Here is a 9,530-nt window from a genome sequence, read left to right on the forward strand (position 1 = left end):
TACAAAATAGTGTGTACTTCTCCCCTCCCTTGTGGCATTTTTGCATAATACCCTCCATGTAGAAAAGTGGAAATTGTCCTTACGCTATAGATATTGAAAATAGCTGCAAGGAAATGGCTACGTATGTGAAGCTGTGAGGTTCTTTTAAGCGGCGCTAAATGTCCACATATATACGTGAAAATGTCCCAAAGCACATGAGCAGCACGTTAAGATCGTAATTGGATGGTTTCCCCCTTTTAACGCCAGGGTATTGTTGGCCGCCTGTGACGTACTCTGCTTGATTGACAGGAAATGAGAGAGGAGGCTGGGCAGTCTGTCATATTGCTAATGTGATAGGTAAAGCCCCGAGGACACACACACAAATAACGCCATGGCTGGACTTCTATCTATATCTCGCTACACGCCTCCATTTCTCCATATGTCCGTGTCTCAATCTCCTTCCCGACCCACAATTCCCCCCTCTCTCGCTACGTCACTCGCATATCAAAACACTCCTTCAACGTTGGGCCGCGTGGCGTTTTTACCACAGGTTAATAATGAGAGGAGAGGTGTGTGACCCTGTCAGGAGTGTGAGAAACTGACCCAAAGATATCAGACAGAGGCCGAGACCCCCAGCCCTGAGGGCGTCAAGTGTGTGTGTTCGAGAGAGAGAGAGAGAGAGAGAGAGAGAGAGAGAGAAGGTTGGCGGGTGTGTGTGTCCGTTGCCATCTTCTCACGGGTGACATATGTGAGGTCATTTACATGCTATTACCTTTCCATTGGATTTGATGTGCCACACACACACACACACACATAGTGGCCTGGTGTGATGCCCCTGTCAGATGTCAGGATGCAGATGGGGAGGGATGCGGGGTAGGTCACGTCTGTTTCCCCTCTCTGTCTCACACTCACCTGCGCCCCCCCTCCCAGTGCACATTTACTAAGAGAGTTGTCAGCAGGCCCGAGTGAAGCATCAACTGTTTGACATCTGCCGGTGTCTCCCCCAGCACACACACACACACACACACACACACACACACAAACGATCAGCTCATTTCAGGACAACAGAGCATCTCCCTGCGATCAACATTTAGACACAGTCATCATTTATCAGTCCCAGCTGCCAACGCACATGCGCGCACACACATAAGGACTGTCAATTAGTCAATCTGTCACCGTCATAAAGAGCTTTATGTACTGTACAGGCAAGTAGCATTTTAGTATTCTTAGAACTGTCACCTGTATAAAAAAAAATAGGTTAATTATTTTTTAACTACTAGTTTTGGTGACTCCAAGAGCTAAAAAAAATAATTAAAAAAATTAAGTCATCAGGTTGGCTCGAGAGCATTCTCTATTCAGGCTCCAGTACTTTGGAGTGCCCTCACCACTGTCGAAATGTTTGAATCTCAGTTTATGACTTATTTCTACTCTCACATTTGCTTGAACCACAAATGATGCAACTAGTCTTTTGTCCTACATCTGAATTGTGGCCTGTTTTTCTGCCAAATCTTTTCCGAGATTTTGCTCATGTCAAATATGTGTCTTGGCTCATTTTTCCAGAGTCTTGTGTACTCTCCCAGTAGGGTGTAGGGATTGGTTTGTTGGAATTGAGATGTTTCTGGGGTTGGTGAAAGATTCTGGTTGGTAACCCGGCGGGTAGTAGGTAATGTCTGGTCGGTGCTGGATTTCACTTTCCTTTCTTTTCTTTGATCCTTCCTCGGGTCTCCTGACAACCTCACGACTCTAGCTGGATTCTGAAGTATTCGGTTTAGGTGAACGGTATGGGATTTTTATGCAGCTCATTATATGACATAATACTGAAGATGTTTCTGCTGTGTGCTGTACAATATGGACAAAATTTTACATCCCAATATATTTTTCTAATTTTCCTTAAAATTACGTTAAATGAATGGCAGTTTTCTCTGATATTTTCCTCTATTTATATAACACATTTTATTAGACAGTGACATGTAAAATAAATAAAATACAATAAAATGGAAGAATATTCAACAGTCATTATCTAGTAGTACAGCTAAGTGGTCAAAGAATGTACGCTGTTGTTGTGTACATTCTAATGTATTGTAATACATACCAAATGTTATTGGTGGGGAGGATAAGGACCGGGCTGGCCCGTGAATAGCAAAAACTCACCTATGATTGATGCCCATTATAACTACATAAATAATAATAATAATATTATTATAATAAAAAATAATAATAATAATTATAATTGCATTTTTTTTTAAACCAACAAAAAAATCTTCAAAAAATTGAATTGACTGCCTCCTGCAAAAAATAAAATAAAGATGATAATAATAATAATAATAATAATAATAATAAAAAAGACCGAAAAAAATATTTCTGTCACTTCTGTCCACTATACTATCCAATGCTGATTGCATCCATGCTGCAGTTACTGTACATTATGCTTCTTTCACTTTTCATCTAATGTTAGCGTCACATCCAATGTGTAGAGCAAAAGTCACTCTCGTCTCACAAAATGTCAGCAACATATTCTACCTTGGAATGCATGTGTGATGGTGGTCATCCGGCACGGTCCTACCTGAGGCTCAACCCCTCGATACCACTGTCCCCCATTTTGAGAGTCCAATCGATTTAAGCTTGACTTGATTGGTCATGCCTGGAGAGTCCTGCACTTTTCCACCTCCAAAACAGTTTTGGACTTAATCCTTTATAAGATCACTACGCTGATGTCTCATCCATCTTTGTAAGTTCCCTTCCAAATTGTATGACCATGAGGATGTTCCAATTTTTCCGATTCCGCTACACTAAAAGAATGAATGAGACAATAGATGCAAGCCAATCTTGTGTGCGCGTGTGTGTGTGTGTGTGTTTAAAGTGTTTTGTTCAGCTCTGCATGCTTACATCTGCTGTGATCCAGATAGACAAGCCTCCATTTGTCCCACTTTCATACAAGATAATGAAGCTGTCATTTGCAGACAGCCAGACAACTTCATTGGATTGGTTCAAGAACGCAGACGGCTGCTTGGGGAGACACACACACACACACACGCACACACACGCACACACACTCATTCACATACATATGCACACAACTGCGAGCAATCCCCTCGGCCCCTGTTAAGCATATGTCAAATATAACCATGTATAGAAAGTGAGTTTGTTTGACATACGAAGCGCCAACTGAATGGCACAATTACACACACACGGAGCACATCTTCATTTTTTTAACATGCAAACCGACAAGACGGTCACGATAGCGACGGATATGAAATGGAGCTGAATGGCAAAACCCTCTGTGAATACTCGTCTCCCCTTTACAAGTCAATTTCATATTCTGTAACTGCAGACGAATCCAAAGAGATTTGAAAGCAGTCAGTAGATGTGCAGAAAAAAAAAAAAAAAAGAGGGTCACAAAGAGGAAGTAAGGGAGCAGCCAGGGTGCGTGACAAGTCGAGTATGTTCAAATGAGTTTAAAGCCAATAGACCTCAATTAACTTACTGAAGTATTGGATAAAGATGATGCAATTATGCCACTTTGACCGAACGCTTGTACCATATTTTTGTGAAACCTCTTAAAGCTGAAAACCTGCACTATTACATGTTGACTGTTCATTTGAAATTATTTCCATTTCGGTAGGCAAAACTAATATTGATTTATTTATTTGATACTTACTTATTTATTTATTTAATGGCAAAATCCTAATCAAGACAAGAGTATGAGTGCCAGGCATGGGTGTACAAAGGACATTTCAAGGTGGGGGGATGGGGGGGGGGGGGGGTAATTTATTTATTTATTAGTCTTGTTTGAAAAACATTGGCTCCTACATTTCCCACAATGCAATTTCTCTTCAGTCTCCTTAAAAGCCCCCCTGGAGCTCCCGGGGAACTGCGGTTCTCTCATCAAGCCTTGCTTTAAAATTGGACTTGAAAAGCGAAATCATTAGTTCAAATAAAACAGCGGAGGTAGTGATTGGAAGGGCTCTTTAAAAGTTTGGCACAATGGACACATCAAGATGTGCACAGCCGGACGCCCACGCGTGAAGTGTCTGTGTTATGTGAGCAAATGAGAGAAGAAGAAGGAAGGCTGTTAACTTTCCTTTTTTTTTTTGATCCGATCATCCACAAACCCACTCATCTCTGTCTATTCAAAGACGAGACATAATTACTGCTTTGAGTATTTAGCTTCATAATTTACTCGTTCTGTCACATTATTTACAAGTCTTTCCTCCCTCCGTCTTGGGCTCCCGGCAGGGGTTCGCCTCTATAATCTACTCCGTTAGGGCCGATCCATATTGCAAGTTATTATCACTCTCATTTGCTTATTAAGTGCTCCCTTGTTTTCTTCAAATAAAGCTATAATTAGAGATTCAGCAGCTTGAAATGCTATCTTCTCTTCGTAGAATCTTGGCTGGGATGAGAGAGAATTCTGTTTTATCACACTCGAGGAGTTAATGAGGATGTGCGCAACTTGATATTGATGCTTGTTTGTAAGCGTGTGCGCCTGTATGTGTGTGTGTGTGTGTCTATGAGAGAGAGAAAGAGCATGTACAATGGATATAAAAAGTCTACACACCCCTGCTCAAATGCCATTTTTAAGAGATGAATACAATGAAACCAAAATAAATAATTTCCAACCTTTTCCCACCATTTTCCAAGGTGGCCTATAACCTGAACAACTCGACTCAAAGAGACAAAATGAAACGGCGATAATGTGTTTGCACATTGGAGGATGACGAAAAGATGAGCTGTACTACTAATACACTGAGATCTATTAGCTCTATTGTGTCATGTTTCCCATCTTTTATTTAACTAAGGCGCGTATTTTGCACGAGAAAAAAATCTCATGCCACACCACCAAAATGCCACAAAAAGGGGATACACAAGATTTATTATGTACTAGGGGTGGGAATCTTTGAATGTCTCCCGATTTGATTCGATTCCGATTAAGGTCGATTTTTTTTATTAAAAATGATTTGATTGACAATGATTTTTGCTTCAGTCTATAGATGTGCAAGGAATTGTAATGATCTACTCCAGTCGGACTCGCTAATGCTAATTAGCGCGCAACTCGCGGCACTTTTATCACTCAAAAGAACGGCACTACACTGCAAAAAAACAACAACTTTTATTGGAATAACTTGATCGTGATTTTTTCCTTCTACTCTCTAATGTGGCTACAACTTAACAGCGTATTAGACCGCGTGGAACCACACTGCCCCTAAGGGGCCAAATCGGGTACAACATGAACAGCGCTCCCAACAAAGGCACACACAAACAAAGGGAAGACAGTATAAAATAATTTAAATAAAATCGATTTTGGGACATTTAGAATCGATTCTGAATCGTACTAAATGAGAATCGCGATTCTTATGAGAATCGATTTTTTGGCACACGCCTATTATGTACCTTCTGCCATCTAGTGGAGTATTTAATTGCTCTGCCTGCCACTATACGCCGCTGGCGTCAATAGATGAACAAAGTATTTGTAGGACATTTTTCTAACAAATTAAGTGCAATTCTTACGGTGCACCTCATCTTTTGGCACTCTAATGTACCACGGCACACTGGTATAGACCCTTCTAATATACAATGCTTTTCAAGACTCTAGTCATCTTATAATTATTTTTTTGTGTGAAAAATAACAAATTTACAGATACCCACAGTATGCACAGTAGCCTACTGTAGTTTAAATTAATAAGAACTCCCGAGCCTCTTAACTCGGACGAAGGGAGTTCTCAGCTTTGAGAAGCAATCAAAAAGGCTTCCCGAGGATAGCCCACTGATCCGTTCTTACCTTCTTGTGACCCCCCCTGCGGGCCGGGCCCCGTCTTTGAGTGGAGTACATTAGGACACGGCCCAGCGCCACTCTGATTACATATGCTAGCCGCGCTAATGAGCTGAGGTGGACAGTGGAGGTCTGCCGCTGTTTATGGCAACTCATTATCTGGCCCATTGACCAGAACTGTTCTACACATCACAGAACCTTGTGTCCTCTACATCCAGTCCACCATCGCTCTCTGCACTTGTCCGCGGGGAGGGGGACGTGTGAAAAAGGCATGTTTGTGTGTGCGTTCAGGTGAGGTTGTTGTGATCGGTTTCGGTAAGATGCCGTTGTTTGTCGCTAAACAACGTATTTGCTTACAAGCTTGTTTACCTGACGAGAAATTAATCCCAAAGCTAATGATCGTATTCGCATAACACGGTGGGTTGTTAGTTCTGTTGTGAATCTCACTTTTGCCAAGTGTGTGTGTGTGTATGTGTATGTGCATCGCTATGATGGCCTGCCAAAGTAAAGTGTTTGCAGGCCCAGAGAGAGACGCGGGCGCTAAGCTCAAGGGCACATTTGTTTCAAGCTAATGATAGAATGTAAATGGAGCAAATTTCCTCTGCAAGAACAGAAGCTCTCTGGCTCCAACACACAACTCTCTCACACACACACGCACACACACACACACATACGCAGGCATCGTAGCATCGTGTTGATGGAGTGCAGAATCTCATTACACATCTAATAGAATAAGTGTAGTGTGCGTATGGGGAGAGGAGAGGAGCAGCCAACCTGATTAGCCTTATCACTTTATTATGCCGCTCTGCACGCAGCACACGGGACAATTGCATTAGAGAGGAGCAGATGAGCTGAAGGCAAGGAGAACTCGGCAAACACTGCCTTAATTGATTCCTCACCAAATTAGCAGGGACAGGTTGGAAGGAAGGGGTGGGGGCGACGGTGCTCGCTGTCTGACTGACTGACTGACTGGAGGCTCGGGACGCTTTTTCACTTACTGGTCCGATGGTGAGGTGGATGACTGGTGGTTGTGAGAGGCCTCCTGTGGCAGCCAAGGTGGCAACTCAGCAAGCCTCTTTAATGAGCTAATTGATTCCCCCAAAGGTGAGCAAGTACAGCTGAGGTGACAGGCTCGCAACAAGTTTTGCCTTTGAGTTTTTCAAAGCAGTGCAAATTTGCACCGAGCCACCTAAAGGACGGAAGCACAACCTCTGTCATAACGAGTCTTTTGTTGAAAAAATCGCCATGATGCGCTAAGTTCTTTGCATACACAAATGTATGTTTATTCAAATGAAGCGACAAAGTTATAGATTGCCCATATCTTATGAATAGAAATTGTTCCAACATAACAGGATGAGTTCTGACAGTTTTAGCTCATCTGGTGTGCTCGTCGGCTAAGTCACCACCTTTGTTCGGATTAACTCATTCACTGCCATTGACGGCTATAAACGTCGAAAATTCATTGAAACTATTTCTATTAATTTAACATTTGTTCCACTTTTGTTAACCAGAGTATGAAAACCTGAGAAAAAAATATTGTACATTTAGAACAGATCTAAAATTTGTGATTAATCGTGAGTTAACTAGTGAAGTCATGCGATTAATAACGAAAAAGTTTAATCACCTGACGAATTTTTATAATAGTTTCTTCGTTTCTAAAGTAATTTTAAAAAAATTAAACATTTTTAATACTCTTTTCTTTTTTTTTCTTCAAAATTTTTAAAAAATTAGGGGCGTCAGGCGATTAAAATTTGTAATCATAATTAATCGCATCACTTCACTAGTTAACTCACAATTAATCAACATTTTTATATCTGTCCTAAATATATTCACATTTTTACTTTTTTGTTTGAACAACTTACCTCAAAGAGTTATTCACCTTTGAACATATGAACATACATTAATAATTAAAAACTTGTATTGATGTGTGAAAAGGCACTTTTAAGTTACAATAACATAAAGGCTGAAAGATTTTTTTACAGTGATATGGATGACAAGAGAACGAGAGAACAATTTCAGTCAATTCAATTCTTAGTAGTATAGTGAATAGAATAGTTTGTTCGCTTGCCTGAGGTCTACACTCAGCTGCTTTTTGTCACCCATGATTGGCGATAAAACGGAAGAGCCGCTTTGACCCTCCCCTTTCTCGCTCTAAAAAGTGTGTTTCTATAATCAAATCAAAGGGTTTAAAGTTGTTGCATCAGTTGGCTGCAAAAACCCAACAACTGTGTCATTTTCTCTTGACCAATCAGAGTGGAATTTGACCTTTTCCCGAAGCGCGCTGATATCTTATATGGTATGCAAATACTGGATTAAGCTTTTTTTGGTGTCTTGACATACATTAGAAGTAAGTTGCCTACAGGATATATTACCGATTGTGAGCACATCTCCATAACGGATAATTATGCTGAATCATCTGTCCGAAGTGAAAGATATTAAGGGAGTTAAAGCAAACATTTTAAATTAAATAACATTGCATTGGTTCATCACCTCACCCAATCAGAAGTAATAAAATAATATATTCAGGAAACAGATTGATAAACAATATTGATGATTTGTAAATTCTTATCAATTCCCATCAATATCCATGTATTATGAGCCATAGAAAGACTCATTTTTTTCCACTTTCAAATATGATCATGTTTATGTCATGATTACAAATGTTTGCGTGAAATTTCAGGTTCATTTCTGAGGATTTTGTTCTCCTGCCAAACCAATGGGGTTCTTGGGTTCCACGTTCAGTAGACCCTATACTTCATTCATCATTCGCTTGAGAGGGATGTATTTGGGACAGCAGGACAAGACTAGTAATACTTCAATGAAAAGCCAGGACTTTTTACATGTTCAAACAAGAAGTCACATTCATCTTCCTAAGCGTTCATCATCTTGTTTCAAACATGCTTTTTGGCTGAAGGTGCGCGTGGGGGAGAAAGGTGGGAAACGGAGGACGACGCGAGGTGGAGTGAGTTTGTCTTTGTCTCCGTAGGCGCCCCCGGGGATTGTGGGATAGCAGAGGGTAATGAATCCGATTGGCTGCTGGGAGTTTTTCTGCTTGTGCTGCGCTTTGCTCACTCGTGCAAGTTCACTTTGTTGCCGTGGCCAAGTTTGTGCCGCATGAAGGACAGCGTGACAGACGGAAACTTTTGGACGGAATGCACATAACCAAGGTTATTTTAGTTAACCAAAACTAACGGAAAAAAACGAAAACAAAAATTCAAAAAACTATTTTGTTAACGAAAATAAATAAATACGAAAATGCTTTTTAAAAAACGAAAACTAACTGAAACTACATTTTATGTTTACAAAACAAATTAAAACTAACTATAATTATAGCAAAAATGTCCTTCGTTTTAGTATTTGGTAATAAATTTAATGCATGAGCCTTTGGGGATGATTTGAAATGTGATTTTAAGTAGATTTATTTTGATATTAACTAGAATAAGGACATTTGAAAGTGTGTCACACAAAAGTGACGTCATCTAGCAACAGCCAATAGAAAAGCACCTTCAGATGGCGTTGCTCCCATGGTGTTTTTTTTTAATAGTGCGCACAAGTAATACACTTCTTTTTCAAACGAAAACTAATACTGAAACTAACTAAAACTAAGCATTTATGAAATAACTAAAACTAATAAAAATTAATAGAACCACCAGGAAAACTAACTAACTAAATTTAAAAACCAAAACGAAATAAAAACTAACTAAAATGAAAATTTCCAAAGCTATAATAACCCTGCACATAACACACAAACCTTACTTTTATGCATAGGCTTATTCTCGTA

This window comes from Leptonotus elevatus, chromosome 3 (genome assembly GCF_054856555.1).
Source record: "Leptonotus elevatus isolate MCC_2025b chromosome 3, RoL_Lele_1.0, whole genome shotgun sequence".
NCBI lineage: Eukaryota > Metazoa > Chordata > Actinopteri > Syngnathiformes > Syngnathidae > Leptonotus > Leptonotus elevatus.